This window comes from Patagioenas fasciata, chromosome 5 (assembly GCF_037038585.1).
Source record: "Patagioenas fasciata isolate bPatFas1 chromosome 5, bPatFas1.hap1, whole genome shotgun sequence".
Lineage (NCBI taxonomy): Eukaryota > Metazoa > Chordata > Aves > Columbiformes > Columbidae > Patagioenas > Patagioenas fasciata.
In genome coordinates this window covers 25,554,048-25,573,810 of record NC_092524.1, presented here as the reverse complement: position 1 = coordinate 25,573,810, position 19,763 = coordinate 25,554,048, and the positions used below count along the sequence as shown (strand labels likewise).

Below are 19,763 nucleotides of genomic sequence, written 5' to 3'. Positions count from 1 at the left end.
GGAAGTCAGGCAAGCCACTTATGAGGTAGAAATTAAGGGTAAAAGTACAGATCTGTTTGTGAGGATTCTAATCAGGAGGTATAAACACATCTATTTGAAAGGCTCCTTGCCTTCTGAGAGACAGTGAAAGAAAAAAATAATAACTTGATAATTCATAAGCAGACTGTGTTCTTCAAGTACCATGAAGTTCAAATCAAAATGAACAGTGGGAGGATCAGTCCCAGCACCTGGCTTCTTTAGTATTTAACAATTTAGTAGCAGTTGAGACTTCTAATTCCAGAGAAGTTTGTCCAACCAGCTTAAAAGTGCTGTTCTTTTGACTCTAGCTCTCTCTATTAGTCCTTAATGCTGTCAATTTAGGTTGTGTCACATTTTCTATGTACATTTAGAAAGGCTCACTGAACTCTAAATTATAACAATGTATTTCAGAAAAAGAAACCATCTCTGCAGCGATTTTGCAATAATTCTGACTTTGGCAGGGGCATTCTTTGGAAATTCATTACTGTACTGAATTCTTACTTTAAAAGGAAGTAAGAAAATCACTGTTAACTGAGAGAGCCTTAAGCTTAGATAAAGTCTTAACACTTTGAAGATGAACTTTGACTTGCTTATTAAAATAAAAGACATCTTTAAATCCATGTGCAAAAGAGGACGTTCCTCAGCCGATGCTCTAATTCAACTAGATATATAGTGGAATAGTGTTTATTCCAGTATGTGGCACCTAAAAAAAGCATAACACTCATGGGAAATTAGACTGTATTCAAAGCCCATTGAAATCAATGAGAGAAATCTCATTGAATGGGTAAGTTCTTAAGTTTTGCAGATCTGAGACAATACTTCACCTTAATCGCATCTCTCTGCTTGTAGATCATAGAGCACTTTACAAACTTTAATTGAATGAGTTCAGATGTAATTTTGGCAAATATTTTCAGGAATAAACTCACTCAGTAGAATACCCAACTGGAAAGAAATGGAGGGAATGTGAACAGAAGGTTGATGTTTTAAATTAGAATGAAGGGTTGTTTGTAATTAGCATTATTTGTTCAGCTCTGCTGCCAGAGAATTCTACTGTACTTCCACTTTTTCTTGTTGTTGGTTTTTTTTTTTTTTTTTTTAATAATAGTGGTAGTAGACTGGAATCCCAGAATTTTATTGTTTCTCTATTGGCAAATTCAGTAGAATTCTGCTCTTAAGCAGCCTCTCATTCCCCCAATTTTTTTTCAGTTTTTTACTATCGGGTCATTTTAGAAATTATTTTTAAAGTACGTTCCTATGAATATTTGTTTAAGATGTTACTAATTTGTACGAAGACATGTCAGTGAGTGGCTGGAATTATGTTTAAATCTTCTAAATTGCATTTGTCAACTGTGAGATTGCACTAGTCACAACCCAGCTCTAACATATGTTGAGTGAACAGGGCAAAACCGTTTTATCTTCTGGATTACTTCTAGTCTAAATAGCAGATCAAGAGTACAGGGTGTGGAATACAACATTATGCTGAAAAAATATTGGTTGATTTGATGACAGTACTAGTTTCCATATAGTGACAGCACATTAACTATGAGCAGAAATCAGTGATTTTGGACCCCTGAAGCTAACAGGATCAAAAGAATGGAAGGTAATAACATAATATGCATTATGCCTTTCTGGAAGTTTAGTGCTATGCTATACCCACACTACCCACCTACTTTTCTTAAAGAAGACAACCTTATTTGTGTTCATTTGATAAATGATGGGAAACTTTCCAGTTGTTTATTAGTGGTCTAAATCCCAAAGTCTTGAACCACATATGCTGAGTTCTCAACTATTAGTAATTCATTGTCATGCATCAGCATATCTGTATTGGTTTTTATTGGCTGGTTAGCTGCAGTTGGATGTTTTCTGTATTATGAAGAAAAGTTTGAACTCCTTATAATCTTAACCTTTCTTTCCTACAAGACAAATGGACTAAGCCCCATACAGCCACTTATTTACATGTTTTTTCTAATGGAACTTTCGATAATTCCTTCTGGCTTTACTACCTATGACAAGGAAAAGGCAGGTAGCTCTGGAAGGCATGCTAAATATTAAATAGGGAGGGTTACAGCAGTATTACATTTTGCATTCTGTGATACATTCCTAATATAGTTAGCTTTTACCTTGAAAATTGTAGTATTAATTCACAGTAATTCATCATACCTTATACACTGCATATTAAATTTAGTGTTAAAAGCATTATACTTCTTGACATGCTTGGTTGTTTTGAAAGGATGTAAATACCAGAGCCACCAGACCCTAAATGTTTCCATCTTCAGCACAATATTTCTAGCTGTTGCTTCCTGTGCAATTGTTTTGGGCATTTTTTCTCCTGAATGATTAATGCTCTTTATTATTCTGATATTAGAGGAATGAAAATGCAAAGTCAAGCCTGGCATAGAAAAATGGTGACATCTTTGGTTTTATCAAAACATTAACCTAATTTTAGTCAGCCATAATCAATTATATGTAACTTCCAGTATGTGCTCTTTAGACCATAATGACTAGAATCAAGCTGGATATTATAAATAAAATGAGAGCTGCTGTCTGAGATTTCCTCATAATAGTGATAATTCTGAAAAAGGGGTAGCAACACATGCTGTTAGTGGCAGAACCCTGTATAATAAAGAACGGTATAATTTTCCTGGTCATCTTTATTTTATGTTTACCTGAAAGTAAGCTATTCAAATGAAGTGGATTTTTTAAATTACGTTAAACTAAGAAACTTATGAAAAGTATTATCAAACTCATAATATGCTTAAATGTTACTGAGACATATAATCTTATTTTGGCATTGTTTTTGAATATTTGACTGGAATATGATACAAATCTTATACTAGACTTTATGATGATCCACTGTAGGGAGGTGAGTGCCTTCACTTTTCTTAGTGACTGAGTAGTTTCCAGCTGCACAGAATGCTCAGATCTTGGGTTTTCAAGCAATTTGAGCAAGTAGGAACAGAATTACAGAATGTTACAGATTGGAAGGGACCTCGAAAGAGCATCTAGTCCAATCCCCCTGCCGGAGCAGGAACACCTAGATGAGGTTACACAGGAAGGTGTCCAGGTGGGTTTTGAATGTCTCCAGAGTAGGAGACTCCACAACCTCCCTAGGAAGCCTGTTCCAGTGTTTTGTCACCCTTACTGAGAAGTTGTTTCTTCTCAAATGTAAGTGGAACCTTTTGTGTTCCAGTTTGAACCCATTACCCCTTGTCGTATCATTGGTTGTCACCAAGAAGAACCTGGCTCCATCCTCGTGACACTCACCCTTTGTATATTTGTAAACATTAATAAGGTCACCCCTCAGTCTCCTCCAAACTAAAGAGACCCAGCTCCCTCAGCCCTTCTTCATAAGGGAGATACTCCACTCCCTTAATCATCTTTGTTGCCCTACGCTGGACTTTCTCCAGCAGTTCCGTGTCCTTCTTGAACTGAGGGGCCCAGAACTGGACACAATATTCCAGGTGTGGTCTCATCAGGGCAGAGTAGAGGGGAAGGAGAACCTCTCTCGACCTACTAACCACCTCCCCTTCTAATACACCCCAGGATGCTATTGGCCTCCTGGCCACAAGGGCAAAGTGCTGGCTCATGGTCATCCTGCTGTCCACCTGGACTCCAAGGTCCCTTTCCACTACACTGCTCTCTAATAGGTCATTCCCCAACTTATTCTGGAACCTGGGGTTGTGCCTACCCAGATGCAAGACTTTACACTTGCCTGTGTTACATTTCATTTAATTTTTCCCTGCCCAACTGTCCAGCTTGTCCAGGTCTCGCTGGATGGCGGCACAGCCTTCTGGCGTGTCAGCCACTCCTCCCAGCTTGGTGTCATCAGCAAACTTGCTGATAGTACACTCTATTCCCTTATCCAAATAATTGATGAATATATTGAATAATATAGGCCCCAGTACTGACCCCTGAGGCACTCCACTAGCTACAGGCCTCCAACTAGACTCTGCCCCATTGACCACGACTCTCTGGCTTCTTCCCTTCAGCCAGTTCGCAGTCCACCTCACTACCCGATCATCCAGACCGCACTCCCTCAGTTTAGCTGCAAGGATGCTGTGGGAGACTGTGTCAGATGCCTTACTCAAGTCAAGGTAGACCACGTCCACCGCTTTACCATCATCCATCCATCTTGTTATGTCCTCATAAAAGTCAATAAGGTTGATCAAGCACAACTTCCCCTTAGTGAAGCCATGCTGAGTGCCCCTAATGACCCCCTTATCCCTGATATGCCTTGAGATGGCACCAAGGATAAGTCGTTCCATCAGTTTCCCAGGGATGGAGGTGAGGCTGACCAGTCTATAGTTAGCTGGGTCCTCCTTCTTGCCCTTTTTGAAGACTGGAGTGACATTTGCTTCCTCCAGTCTTCAGGCACTTCTGTTTCCCAACTTGGCAAAGATGATGGAGAGTGGTCCAGCAATGACTTCAGCCAGCTCCCTTAGCACCCCCAGGTACATCCCATCTGGACCCATGGATTTATGGATGTCCAGATTGCCTAACTGCTCCCTAACCCAGTCCTCATCAACCGAGGCAAACTCCTCCATTGTCCTGCCTTCCTCTGGGGCCTCAGCAGTATGGGGCTCCTCAGGACAGCCTCCAACAGAGTAGACAGAGACAAAGAAAGCATTCAGTAGCTCTGCCTTCTCTGTATCTTCTGTCACCAGGGCACCCACCTCAGTCATCAGTGGGCCTACATTGCCTCTGGTGTTAGTTTTATCTGCCACGTATTGGAAAAAGCTCTTCCTGTTATCCTTGACCCCTCTCGCCAGCTTTAATTCTAAGGAGGCCTTAGCTTTCCTGGTTGCCTCCCTACACCCTCTGACAACAGCCTTATATTCTCCCCAAGTGGGCAGTCCCTCCTTCCATGATCTATAAAATCTCCTCTTCCACTTGAGCATACCCAACAGTTTCCTGTTTAACCACACAGGTCTCCTGACTACCTTCCTTGACTTCCTATGTGTCGAGATGCTCTGATCTTGTGCCCGGTAGAAACAGCTGCTGAACACTAACCAACTATCTTGAGCCACTTCACCTTCAAGCAGCCTTGCCCATGGGATTTCCCCTAGCAATTGCCTGAAAAGGCCAAAGTTTGCCCTGCTGAAATCCAGGGTTGCAATTCTGCTTGCTGTCCTGCTCCTGCCACATAAGATGCTGAACTCCCCCATCTCATGGTCACTGCAACCAAGGCAGCCCTCAACCTTTACCGCTTCAACCAGACCCTCCTTGTTAGTGAGGATGAGGTCCAGCAGTGCACCTCTTCTAGTCGGCTCCTCCACCCTTTGCATCAGAAAGTTATCATCAAGGCACTGGAGGAACCTCCTAGACTGTGGCTGGCTGGCTGAGTAGTCCTTCCAACAAACATCAGGGAAGTTAAAATCCTCCACCACAACCAGGACCTGTGATTGTGAAGCTGCTCTCAGCTGTCTCTAGAAGGCCTCGTCAACTTCCTCACCCTGATCTGGTGGCCTATAATAGATACCCACGATAGTATCACCCTTGCCAGCCTGCCCCTTAACTTTCACCCATAGATTCTCAACTTGCTCCTCATCCGTGCCTGGACAATACTCAATACATTTTAGTTGCTCTCTCAGATAAAGAGCAACTCTACCACCATGCCTGGCTGGCCTGTCTTTCCTGAAAAGGACATAGCCATCCATGACCACATTCCAGTCATGTGTGCTGTCCCACCATGTCTCCGTAATTGCCACTAGGTCATAATCTCCTGCCCTAACACAGGTTTCTAACTCCTCCTGCTTATTTCCCATGCTGCACACATTGGTGTACAGGCATTTCAGAGAGCGAGCTGAGCACACCGATTTCACCCCAGGGGTATGGGAGGCCTCACAGCCTTCATGAACTCTAGAGTGATACCCTACTGATGCAAGCCCAGCTACAACCCCATCCCCCTTCGAGTCTAGTTTAAATCTCTAAATTGAAATTGAAAGTAAATTTACAGCACACCTGAGGAAGGTTAAATGAGACATCATTTCACTCTTCTCACTTCTGTAAGCACCAATGTTTCTGATAGGGAAGTACAAGAGGGAAGTACGGTACCTACAGAAAGGGTACCCGGTGAATATGCACTTGCAACCTAGAAGGCCAATCATACCTTGGGCTGCATCAAAAGATGCGTGTCCAGCAGGTCAAGGGAAGTGATTCTACCTCTCTACTCTGCTCTGGTGAGATCCCACCTGGAGTCCTGCATCCAGCTCTAGAGCTCTCAGTACAGGAAAGACATGGACCTCTTGGAGAGGGTCTAGAGGAGGCCACCAAGATGATTAGAGGGATGGAACACCTCTCTTATCAGGACAGGCAGAAGGAGTTGGGGTTGTTCAGCTTGGAGAAGAGTAGTGTGTGAGTAGTTTTACATTCTCTAAATGTTTGGTACTGTAAGGAAAAATTCCCTTCATAAAAACAAATATGTCTTTTTCTCCTTATTTCAGGTACCTTTATTTATTCTGCATATGTGTCCCAGTTTCATTCACTCCGTTCTAGTCTTTGCGCTGGAACTTATTTCACACAGTTTTCTTATCATAACACAAAATGGTTTCAGTTTGAGACCTGAGGATTAATATGTGACCGAACTTTAGATAATGGATATGATCTTAGACTTCTATTTTTTTTATTTCCCTTAACTTTAATACCCTCTAAAGGCACTAATGTCATGTATTTTTTAAGTAGGCAGCTTGTTACACTGATCCATTACCAGATGTTCCTGGATCAGGATGCTGCGAAAGAGTCATGGCAGGGAAATATGCAAGTTATAACTTCTCTTATTGAATAAAAATAATTTTGGATTTGTATGTTCGTAAGTAATAAAGATAATAAAAAAAAATCAGATTATCTTCTGCGATGTTGATTCCTAAGTGATTTTCAGAATCATCTTCTGCCTCTGGCACTGTGTAGTAAACCCATAATCCTGCTATGCAGTGCAATAATGACAGAACACATGCTGTGTAATGTAAACTTACAACCCAGTTCTAGGCAGAATTTGTCATCTCTTTGAGTAACAGTAGCAGAAAAAAAAAATAAAATAAAAAAGAAGAAAGAAGAAATAACTTTCTCTGCCTCCCACCCCCTGTAAGCAATAAAAGCTGTATTCATACCTGCCAACTGATTTTGCATTGATTGAGATTTTTCTTTCTTTAACAGATTCTTTTTTATTTAATTCTGTTTCTCTTACCTCACCAAGGAAGGACAATTCAATCTAGACCATATGTAATCTAGTGAATAATGTGACATCACCTCTTTTTTTTTCCTTTGAGGGGGAAATTTGCTTTTGAAACTGTCCATCTTTAGAAGTGGAGGAGAGCCTCTGAAAAACAGATTTCAAGAATTAAACTTATGCCATAAGCATTCTATGCACCTCTATCTGTTTTTATAAAAAAGAGTGGACATGGCTTCCATTTGGCCTGTTTTAGATTACAAACTAGGACTACATACAAAGATTTAGGGATTAAATATTTCTCAGCCTCTAACATTTTTTCTTCTATGGATGTTTGTGAGTTAGTGAAACATTATCATAGCAGCCAATCAGATAATTAAGTTCCTTTTAAAAAGTCATTCAAGGATGTGGGGAAGTGTATTCAGCATTTTCGAGCACTAGCTTTATCCTCATCTGTAGTTTCAAAGTTTCCACAGCTTTCACTGGCACAACCTTGTGGTGAAAGCAGAGGACACCTTAAGGAGGGACTTCTTCCAAGCCCTCAACATCAGGATTAACTTATTTTTCCTTTGTGGTTCAGATTCGCTTTACTTTAAAACTCAATTTATTTTCTGTCAATAGTGACATAAAAATGGGCTAGTTCATGTTGGTTTTGTGTAATATTGTGCTATTGCTTCATGTTAAGTGAATGGTTTTGGAAACTGGAAGTCTTTTACTGAGCTCATCTCTATTCTGTAAGTATCACAACACCGAGTTTTCTCCCGGCTTTGCCCTACAGGCAAGAGGAATTAGAAGCATCAGAAAGGAACATTCTGCCTGCTTTTATGAATCTCCATGAAGTGATAGCCAGGTTATGTGCAGGATGCTGCTTGTTATGATCACCCCTTGAGATCAAAGAATCACAGAATGGTTAGGGTTGGAAGGGACCTCTGGAGATCATCTAGTCCAACCGAATTGCTAAAGCAGATTCACCCGGAGCAGATTGCACAGGAATGTGTCCAGGCGGGATTTGGATGTCTCTGGAGAAGGAGACTCCACAACCTCTCTGGGCAGCCTGTTCCAGTGCTCTGGTACCCTCAAGGTAAAGAAGTTTGTCCTCATATTCAGATGGGACCTCCTATGCTTCAGTCTGTGCTCATTGCCCCACATTCTGTCACTGGGTACCACTGAAAAGAGTGTGGTCCCATCCTCTTGACACCCACCCTTGAGATATTTATAAACATTTACAAGATCCCTTCTCACCCTTCTCCAGGCTGAACAGACCCAGCTGTCTCAGTCTCTCCTCAGAAGAAAGGTGATCAAGACTCTTAATCATTTTCATAGCTCTCCACTGGACTCCCTCCAGTAATTCCTTGTCCTTCTTAAACTGGGGAGCCCAGAACTGGATGCAGTACTCCAGATGTGGCCTCACCAGGGCAGAGTAGAGGGGGAGGAGAACCTCCCTTGACCTGCTGGTCACACTTTTCTTAATGCACCCCAGGATACTGTTGGTATTCTTGGCCACATGATCAACTGTTTGTTGGCCAGAGCTCCCAGGTCCTCCTCTACAATGCTGCTTTTCAGCAGGTCCACCCCAAACCAGTACTGGTGCCTTGCATTATTTCTCCCCAGGTGCAGAAACCTACACTTGCCCTTGTTAAACTTCATTAGGTTCTTCTCTGCCCAGTCCTCCAGCCTGTCCAGGTCTCATTGAATGACAGCACAGCCTTCTGGTGTGTCAGCCCTTCCTTCCGGTTTGGTATCATCAGCAGATTTGCTGAAAGTGCCCTCTGTCTCTTCATCTAGGTCATTGATGAACAGGTTGAACAGGATAGGACTTCATACTGATCCCTGGGGGACCTGTAAACAGACTCTGCACCATTGATGACAACACTCTGAGCTCTGCAATCCAGCCAGTTCATGATACATTTCACCATGCATTCAACCAGCCCGCACTTCTTTAGCTTGCTTATGAGGATGTTGTGAGAGACGGTATCAAAAGCCTTGCTGAAGTCAAGGTAGACAATGTCCACTGCTCTTCCCTCATCTACCAGCCAGTCATACTATCATAGAAGGCTATCAGGTTGGTCAAACATGATTTCCCTTTGGTGTACCCATGCTGACTACTCCTGATAACCTTCTTTTCCTACACATGCTTGGAGATGACATCCAAAATGAGTTGTTCCATCACCTTTCCAGGGATGGAGATGAGGCTGACTAGCCCATAGTTTCCTGTGTCCTCCTTCTTGCCCTTTTTGAAGTCTGGAGTGAAACTGGCTTTCTTCCAGTCCTCAGGCACCTCTCCTATTCTCCAGGACCTCTCAAAGATGATGAAGAGCAGCTTAGCAGTAACATCTGCCCGCTCTCTCAGCACACATGGGTGCATCCCATTGGAGCCCATGGGTTTGTGGATATCAGCTTGTCTAAATGATCTCTAATCTGTTCTTCCTCAACCAAGGCAAAGTCCTCCTTTTGCGAGACTTTCTCTCCTGTCTCTAGGGTCTGGGATTCCTGAGGGCTGGTCTTAGCAGTAAAGATGGAAACAAAGAAGGCATTCAGTAACTCTGCCTTCTTTGTATCATCTGTCACCATGGCACCCTCCTCATTCAGCAGCAGACCTACATTTTCCCTAGCCTGCCTTTTGCTGCTGCTGTACTTGAAGAAGCCCTTCTTGTTGTCCTTGACATCCCTGGCCAGATTTTTTCCAAGTGGAGCCTGTCCTTCCTCACTGCATCCCTGCATACTCTAACAACTTCCTTGTATTCCTCCCAGGTGGTCTGTCCTTTTTTTCCAAATTACATAAATATCCTTCTTCCACCTGAGTTTTGACAGGACCTCCTTAGTCATTCATGCTGTCCTCTTACTCCCTTTACTCAATTTCTTCCTCATAGGGATGCATCAGTCTTCGGCTTGGAGGAAGTGATGTTTGAGTATTAGCCAGCTCTCTTGGACGCCCTCTGCCTTCTAAAGCCCTATCCCTTGGGATTCTTTAAAGCAAGACCTTGAAGAGGTCAAACTTCACACTGCTGAAATCCATGGTTTTAGTCCTACTTATTGTCCTGCTTCTTCCATGTAGGATCCTGAACTCCACCACCTCATGGTTGCTGCAGCTGAGGCTGCCCCCAGCCATGATGTCTCCAACTGATTCTTTTTGGTTTGTTAGGACAAGGTCCAGCAGCATGTCTCTCCTTGTTGGCTCCTCCACCATCTATGTCAAAAAGTTGTCATCAATGATCTGTAGGAGCCTACTGGACTGTGCGTGCTTAGCTGTGATGCCTACCCAGCAGATATCAGGGTGATTGAAGTCTCCCATATGAACCAGGGTGTGTGATTGTGAAGCTACTTCCAGCTGTCTGTAGAAAGCCTCATCAACTTCCTCTTCCCGATCAGGTGGCCTGTAGCAAACACCCACAACAGTGTCCCCCTTGTTAGCTTGTCCCTTAATTTTTATCCATAACAACTCAACTCCTTCAACCTTATTAGCAGTCTATATGACCAAGCAATAGGTGAAGACATACATTTCAGTCTCTTCTTGCTACCAGACAGATATGTGATCCTCTGGTTACAGCACCATCACAGTTTATTTCTTTATTTTGCACACAACCTTATGAATTTTTCAGCTTACCTAAAATGCCACCCCACTCATGAAGAAATGGAGAAAAAGATCTTTCTTCAAATTTCTTTTTATGCAGTTTTTTTTTTTTTTCCATAATTTGCCAACGCATTTACATCTTACTTTCTTTGGACGCAAAGAGAGTGAGAAATGAAAAAATAAACAAGAAATAAGGAATAAAACATCACTCATAATGATGAACTTTTTCTTATACTACAGTAAGTTTTTTTTCCCATAGGGATCTTACCATCTTGGGTGTTTTGTACTGTTAATTAAATATCCATTATCTGTACGTTAACATATTGGTTTTCTAAAGAAATTCTCTGCTGTAACTTATATAGGAATAATAATGCGAGTAATATGAAGGTCACTTCATCATTCAAATGAAATCCTTCATCTGTCATGTGAATAGTGTGTATCTTGAAAGTTTCCATTGAATTCTCTCTCATGTAGCATGCTGAGTGCTTTTCCTACTCTGATAAAGATGAATTCTCAGACCCACAAGGATCATTGGCTAAAAATAATATCAAAATTTCTTGAGAATGCATATACCCGAAAGGTTTGATTTGCTCTTTCTGTGACTAATTGCTAGAGCAGAAAGTTTGGATTTGAACACTTCTCTGCAACACTCTAGTTTACAGTAACTTTTCCCTGTGTATTTCTGCAACAGGCAGGGTTATATGCAGCTTTCCTGACTGGCAGATAAAAGGGAGTCATGTGCTGTGAGTCCACTGCTCAAGGGTAGGCTCTTTAATGGGAAATGTGGCCAACTGACTGGCTTGAGGGACCAGCAGTTGTAGGTACTTTACACTGAATGCTAATCAGGAATTGAATCTTTAAAATCAAAGATAAACATACAGGGAATGAAACAAGCAAATTAGTGCTGCCAAGAGAAGATTTGATAGCCTATGGGATTTGTCAATAACTTTCAATACAGGAAGGAAACAGACCTTTTAAACTGAGGAAATCCTCTATTTGACAGAGAGACAGGAAGAAGATCCAGTATTCTGCCCTGAAACAGCCAGATTGCAACAGTGCTAGAGTGAGGGAAAAATGTTTATCATAAGTTGTTTACTGCCAAATGATTATTTAATGTTCTAAATATCCTGAAGAAATAGGCCAAGATATAAAGTGCTATGATAAAATATTTACAGTTGTCGGGCCAACTGAGGTGTATCTGGGGTGGGTGAAGTGTTGTATGTGGCCTAGATATATTTGAAGTCTTGCTAGAAAGTAAAATATGATCTGACGGGGTGATTCCAGAAGTTTTATATCGTGTTTCAAAGCCAGGATGGTTATGACATGCTTCTGTTACTGAGATGATCACACCCAAAACAATTTTCCAGCCCCTCTCAAATTCTTTCTTAAGTCTAAAAGGCTTTATATGCATTTGTGCTGCTGGTACGTATTGCATAATATTCAATGAACTGCAATAGTAAAATCTTCTCTAGTTTGTCTTTAAGAGAACAGCATTTTCTGTATCCTGAACAAGGGAAGAGAGCACAAGGAAGTGGACACCCTATGAGAAATAATACAGCTGATGCTTTTAAAAAAATTACTGATTTTTCTCTCTTCTTGGGAGTTGTGACCCTCTTCAGATTTTCTTAATCTGAAAAACATTGTGTGAGATGATTGCACTGTGGCTAATTTTGAATGGGCTGTTAAATGGCAGAGAGTTTATGAACTGCCATTTCTACCAAATATAGCTGGTTTGTCTTTCATTATAATTTGAAGTAGCCCTACAATTCCCCTGCTCCTTTTTTCGGCTACTCATTCATATCCCGCTGCAGGTGAGGTTTTCACTGCATGACTTTCTATATCCTAATAGGTTGTAATCCCATAGCCTGATCACTTGGCACACCTGAAGAAACTGAAAGCTTTGCAGGAGATTAGGAATGAGTGACTAGATGTTATGGGAAGGATGAGTTTCCCACAATGACCAGTCACTGATGGACTAGAAAGCTTTGGTTAAAAAAAAATGTATTGATTTCTTTCTGCTTCCTGTCTTATTCTTCATTGGTGTTGAGAATGTTTTATATATATATATATATATATATGAAGTACATATACCTTTCATTCCTCCAAAAGTAACTGCTGTGTTTACAGCAGTAAATGAACACTTCCTATTATTCCAAACCACATTTTTAGGTGACAAAGTATTATAATCAGCACTCATGAGGAATGTTTCAATCAATATTTGTTTTACTGAAAAAATTAGTACTGAAATTATTTGTTATGCAAGTATCCTATTTTCATGATTTCCTACATTTAAAAATGCATGATCTTATATTCCAAAGTTTTATAAAGTTTACACTAGAAGAAAATGAAAAATGCGGGAAGAGAAATCAATACCAAATATTGAAGTTAGCTGTTTTGTTTCTATTTTCCAACTGACTTTATGGTTCATTAGTAATATCTTTTTTTTTTTTCCCCACCAAAAAGGTTGACTTCTTTTGTCTTTAGGAATTTCAGAATAAGGAAAAACTTTACCTTATCCTTTCCTATGGAAGTGATCTAACTCACCTTATTGAGTTCCTACAAGATCAGAGTATAGCTCCTAAGGGGATGGGGGGAAAAAAAACGACAACAACAAACAACACCACCAACGATAAGAGATTCCACATTTTTACCACTGAGAGCTGAGTTGTTTTGGTGAAATTTGATAGACAGTAGTTTCTGCAAAGATTTTTGGGGTAATGTGAATAATAGGATTATGTGTCTCTGTACTCAGAAATGCATGTTAGGATATCTGAAGTGTGCTGTGCATTCTGGGCTAAGAACAGAGCCTGAACTTCAACCAGGTGCTAAATGTTCAAGGGACCAAATGCTGGAACTCAGCGTAGAAGCCTACTCCCAGAAAGGGCACATAACCACATCTGTGAAAGCAGTATTGTTTATCTTAGAGCATTTCTGGCATTTTTCTTTCATCTGCACTGGAGGAAGATGGGTATAATATCCCTTACTCTCTCTCTGGTCTAACAGGAAAAGCTAAAGTTAAACACGGTTGAGAAATGGCTCAATTGTCTGTAATGAAAAAAATGCACTCAGTGGACACTTTCATTTTACAGCTATTACCCTTAGGACCCTTCTTGTTCTCCCAACTAGCTTTTGCTGATGATTAAAGTCTTGACTGATTGTTATTCTCTGAGGTACTTTTGTAGGATTTATGGCTTTGAAGTGGTTGTCATATATGCCACTAAAGTACTTCAGTCCTTTTTCTTTGTTTGTTCCCCATCCTGACGCTTCCTACAACCAAAAAGGGTTGGCTGGACTAAAGCTTTAACGAAACTGAAATCATAGCAGTTTTGTCAGTGAGGAAGGGTTTGAGAGCAATTTAGTACAAATACAAGCTATTAGAAACAGAATCATGATGTTCCAGATAATTGTTACTGCTTAAAGTTTAATATTGTTATCTGTAAAAGTACTTTCTGGTTGCGATGTTGGTTTTTTGTTCGGTGGATTTTTTTAGTTTCATTTGTTTGTCTTTTTTTTTTTTTTGCATTATTGTGCAAGAGATTATATCTTGATGCAGTCTGTAATGGAAGGTATGTTTGTGTTTTGTGTGCAAAAGAAGGTAAAGATTTTTTCATAGACTAGTTTTAAGGAAAAAAAAAAAGTAAAATCGAGTATTAAGTTGTCCATGTTTTGAGTTGTTATGTGCAGAAAAGAATATTAGAGGCGCTACACCAGGTCAGTAGAAGACACTGGAACCTGCTCAGTAGGGTTAAACCAGCAGAACTCAGATGTAAAGCCAATAAACTGAGTCACAGAATGCTTAGGGCTGAGGCAAATCCTTAGTGGGAGAACTAAGGAGGTCCTCATCAACCATGTTAAGAGCCATTACTCCTATAACATAGAGAAATGAGTCATCACTGTTGAGTCAATACCCACTGTGTGAACTAAAGCAGGTAAAATGCTAGAATTACTGTCAAACTTCTGATCTCTTCATGTAAGAGAGAAAAGCTTAATCAGTATGAAACTACTGATTTGGTAAAGCAGTTATAATGAAGAAGAGAAAATTTACTTTAGTTTCAAGTGCTTCACATGAAAAAGAATTGAAACACAGGCTGTGTCTTGTTAGCAAGTAGAAAAGAAAAAGTGTCCATGATACAAGACATGCTGCTGAGGTCAGTGAGGAAACTGTCATTTTTAGACCCGTTATTGTCAGGGTACTGTGTTTATGTGGTAGTTTAACTACATCTCAACTCCAAAAAGTGCCTGATGTTACCACTTGAAGGTAGAAAGGGAGTACTATGTTCTTGATCTTACTTTGCTCTTTGCTCTTGCGGTAGTCACTCAAGCAAGCAAATACCAGTGTAGTTTCATGATGTTTTCTTCAGTGGTTTCTCTGTAGTTTCTTGACTGAGTTGACTAAACTGTTTTTTCATGAGGCTGTGTTTTATGCTATTGAATGATATAAGTTAAACCAGAAAACTTATTTCAGAGGCGGTAGGGCTGACTCTCCTCACAGAAGATAGTTGTTTACCACAGGGGTGTATTATTAGGTCAAGTGGTAGAGGTGATGATCTGCATTGGCATACCCGCATGGGATACCAGTATGCAGTGTTACCAGTGTATTTTTACTGTGTGCATGAGCAATTGGGTAGCTTTTTTAAAAACAAGAAATAATATCAAAAATCCTAAAAATTAAAATAAAGAATATTTTGATGACTTCGTGATCAAATGTTCAAAAACTGAATATCATTCCTACAGTTGCTTGTGATCTTAGAGATTCCCTACCCAGTATTATTTCTGTTTGGTTGTTTGTTTTGTTTTGTTTTGTTTTTCCTTTCTTTCTTGCAAACCACCAGAGTACATTTTGTACTAGTCACAGTGCCTTAAGTTAGTCTCCAAGATCATCTAATCATTTGATTCCCCACTGAGACTACAACTGTGTGAACTGGAAAGAAAAAAAGCAGCATTTGTGTCCTGATATGATACTATGACACCTTCTAAAAAATCTTGGTTTTCTGACTGCCTAAGAATGGCAACTTTAGTTTTGGCAGTTTCAGGGAAACCACCTGTTCCCTTGTCAAGTGTCCTCATACTCTAAATGTACTTTGTGCAGGCATGAAGGGCTGTGATGTTTATATAGCTTCTTTTGTTGTCAAAGTTTCCAACTCAAATGCAGAGGTGAGCTGTTAAATACTCCAGCTGACTTAGGTGACAGGCTTTACCTTTCTCCTGTAGTATCCTCCCCTCCATTCTTCTTACCTTGTTCTCAAGCTGTGTCTCCCCAGACTCCCGTTTCTTTTTCCTTTTCCCTTGAAATGCTATCTGCCATTGACTACCCCTAAATGAGTCAAGGCTCCAAGATACTGACTTGCAGGCCAATATATCTACTACAGGGACAGAAGCTCCATGGGCTGGCCAGCTAAGAGGTAGCCATCCACTTGGACTAGAGGAATGCCATCTGACTTCCCTGTCAGCACTGATTTGCTGGCCATAACTATCTGACTGCTTAGCTGTTCACCCAGAAGGTATGGACTGCTTTATTAACTCTCATGGAGAACTAATGTGTCATGCAGGCTATCTGTTTTTAGATTATATTTTGTCTGTAGTATGTGGCCTCATGTTTTTGTTTATTTGGATTACATTTAAGGATTGTTCTTGAGATTAAACTCTGCCTTGTCATTATTTCCTGAAGAATTTTCAGCACTTCAGTTTCTTCATTGTTGCAAATCAAACTTTGATGCAAGACCCTATAGGGTCTTTCTGTCTCTTTCCCTCCTCCTCTTTTCCAATAAGTTTTTTATTAAAAAGAAAAACAAAATAAAAACAATAAATCAAATAAGCACCTGAACCCCTGCCCCCCAAAAAAGACCCAAACCAAAACAAACACCCCAAAAAACCCCAAACCAACCAACCACAAACCACTCATTAATTCCTTTGAGGTACTGCAAAAAGCCAGAATAGAAAACTTAAAATTACATCTTCTTCTGACTATCCAAAACTATTGGATTCTTTGACCCAGGCAGCTTGATTGAAACTGTGTCTCAGTATCCTGTTCTGTCACAAAGGACCTGTAGGTTGTTTTGATTGCTCTCATGTGTCATCCTGTAGAAACAGTGGCTGTGGTTAACATTTTTACTATTAAGTAACAAAGTTCAAGGACAGAAAATCTGCAAAGAATGTGGTGTGTGAATTTCAGCTTCTGTGACCTTGGAGAGATTAATTTTCTACTATTTGAGACATGTTGAGACTGGAAACATTCTTAAACTTTCTTGTTCTCCCTCTATTAACAACGTAACATAGATGATGATTATGATGATGATGATTATTATTATTAATAATAATAATAAAGAACACTGATTTTTCATTATTAATAAACACGTCTTCTTCTTCTTCTTCTTATTATTATTAATGAAAAAAATCAGTGTTTTCCCTCATTTTTCAGATACCTAAGCATAAATGTTTATATGCATTGTCTGAAATTTGTTGTTGTCCTGAGATGATGAACATATGTATATGTATGGAATGAAAAAAATCAGCATGTGTGTGAAGAGGTGCTAATGGCATCATAACTCATGGGGTCAATGTTCTTTCCTTGTTCAAGGTTAGGTAAAAGGGAGGTGTTATTGTATAAATAGCTTTTCATATCAAAACTGTAGAGATAAGGTTAACTGCTACATATATTTTATGACAGAAATTTTCTGCAGCAATAATCCTCAAAAGCGTAGTTGTTACCAGGAATTAAAGACTAGATTGTTGGGCAATGCCGTAGGTAGGACAAAGCAGGATCACATGTCCTACCTGGTCTATCTTGATTTCAATAAAGCATTTGACATGGTCTCCCACAGCATCCTTGCAGCTAAACTGAGAAAGTGTCATCTGGATGATCAGGTATTGAGGTGGACTGTGAACTGGCTAAATGAGAGAAACCATAGAGCTGTGATCAATGGGGTAGAGTCTAGTTGGAGGCCTGTATCTAGCCGAGTCCCTCAAGGGTCAATACTGGGACCAGTACTATCCAACATATTCATCAACGACTTGGATGAGGGAAGAGAGTGTACTATTAGCAAGTTTGCTGATGACACCAAACTGGGAGGAGTGGCTGACACGCCAGAAGGCTGTGCTGCCATCCAGTGAGACCTGGACAGGAGAGTTGGGCAGGAAAAAGTTTAATTAAATATAATAAGGGCAAGTCTTGCATCTGGGTAAGAACAACCCCAGGTTCCAGTATAAATTGGGGAACAATCTGTTGGAGAGCAGTGTAGGGGAAAGGGACCTGGGAGTCCTGTTGGACAGCAAGATGACCATGAGCCAGCACTGTGCCTTTGTGGCCAAGAAGGCCAATGGTATCCTGGGGTTTATTAGAAGAGGAGTGCTTAGTAGGTTCCCCTCTGCCCTGATGAGACCACACCTGGAATATTCAGAGATTGCTTTTTCCACACTCAGGATCAGAGCATCCCCACACGTAGGAAGTCAAGGAAGGGAGCCAGGAGGCCTGTATGGTTGAATAGGGATCTGTTGGGTATGCTCAAGCAGAAGAGGAGAGTTTACAGGTCATGGAAGCAGGGACTGGCCACTTGGGAGGAATATAAGGCTGCTGTTAGAGGCTGTAGGAAGGCAGCTAGGATAGCCAAGGCCTCCTTAGAATTACAGCTGGCGAGAGGGGTCACGGACAGCAAAAAGAACTTTTTAAAATACATAGCAGATAAAACTAATACTAGAGGCAATGCAGGCCCACTGATGAATGGGGTGGATGCCCTGGTGGCAGAAGACACAGAGAAGGCAGAATTACTGAATGCCGCCTTTGTCTCTGTCTACTCTGCTGGGGGCTGTCCTGGAGAACCCTGTACCCCTGAGACCCTGGATGAAGCCAGGTCAATGGAGGAGTTTGATTTAGTCGATGAGGACTGGGTTAGGGAGTAATTAAATAGTCTGGACATCCATAAACCCATGGGTCCAGATGGGATGCATCTGCAGGCGCTAAGGGAGCTGGATGAGGTCATTGCTAGACTGCTCTCCATCATCTTTGCCAAGTCTTGGGAAATGGGAGAGGTGCCTGAGGACTGGAGGAAAGCAAATGTCACTCCAGTCTTCAAAAAGGGTAAGAAGGAGGACCTGGGTAATTATAGATCGGTCAGCCTCACCTCTGTCCCTGGGAAAGTAATGGAACAGCTTATCCTTGGTGCCATCTCAAAGCATATCAGGGATAAGAGGGTCATTAGGGGCAGTCAGCATGGCTTTACCAAGGGTAAGTCATGCTTGACCAACCTCATAGCCTTTTATGAGAATGTAACAAGGTGGATGGATGATGGCAGAGCGGTGGATGTGGTCTACCTTGACTTCAGTAAAGCCTTTGACACAGTCTCCCACAGCATCCTCACAGCTAAGTTGAGGAGATGTGGTCTAGACAATAGAGTAGTGAGGTGGGTTGCAAACTGCCTTAAGGAGAGAAGCCAGAGAGTGGTGGTCAATGGTGCGGAGTCCAGTTGGAGGCCAGTATCTAGTGGAGTGCCTCAGGGGTCAGTACTGGGGCCAATATTATTCAATATATTCATTAATGATTTGGACGAGGGAATTGAGTGTACCATCAGCAAGTTTGCTGATGACACTAAGCTGGGAGGAGTGGCTGACATGCCAGAAGGCTGTGCTGCCATCCAGCGAGACCTGGACAGTCTGGAGAGTTGGGCGGGGAATAACCTGATGAAATGTAACAAGGCAAAGTGTAGAGTCTTGCATCTGGGCAGGAACAACCCCAGGTTCCAGTATAGGTTGGGAAATTACATATTAGAGAGCAATGGAGGGGAAAGGGACCTGGGGGTCCTGGTGGACAACAGGATGACCATGAGCCAGCACTGTGCCCTTGTGGCCAGGAAGGCCAATGGCATCCTTGGGTGTATTACAAGGGGGGTGGTCAGTAGATCGAGAGAGGTCCTCCTTCCCCTCTACTCCGCCCTGGTGAGACCCCATCTGGAATGTTGTGTCCAGTTCTGGGCCCCTCAGTTCAAGAAGGACAGGGAACTGCTGGAGAGGGTCCAG

General features: G+C 41.3%; 1 protein-coding gene across 9 annotated transcripts in view; it reads left to right on the top strand.

Moving 5' to 3' along the window:
* The window catches only part of LRRC4C (leucine rich repeat containing 4C), a 572,608-nt gene that overhangs the window by 148,942 nt on the left and 403,903 nt on the right, over nt 1-19,763 (top strand). The window contains exon 2 of one of the 9 annotated variants that reach the window (XM_071809102.1): nt 16,124-16,255. The exons of the other annotated variants lie outside the window; for them this stretch is intronic. The gene's annotated coding sequence lies outside the window, so the exon portion shown is untranslated. The remainder of the gene's footprint in view (nt 1-16,123; nt 16,256-19,763) is intronic. 9 annotated transcript variants of the gene reach the window in all.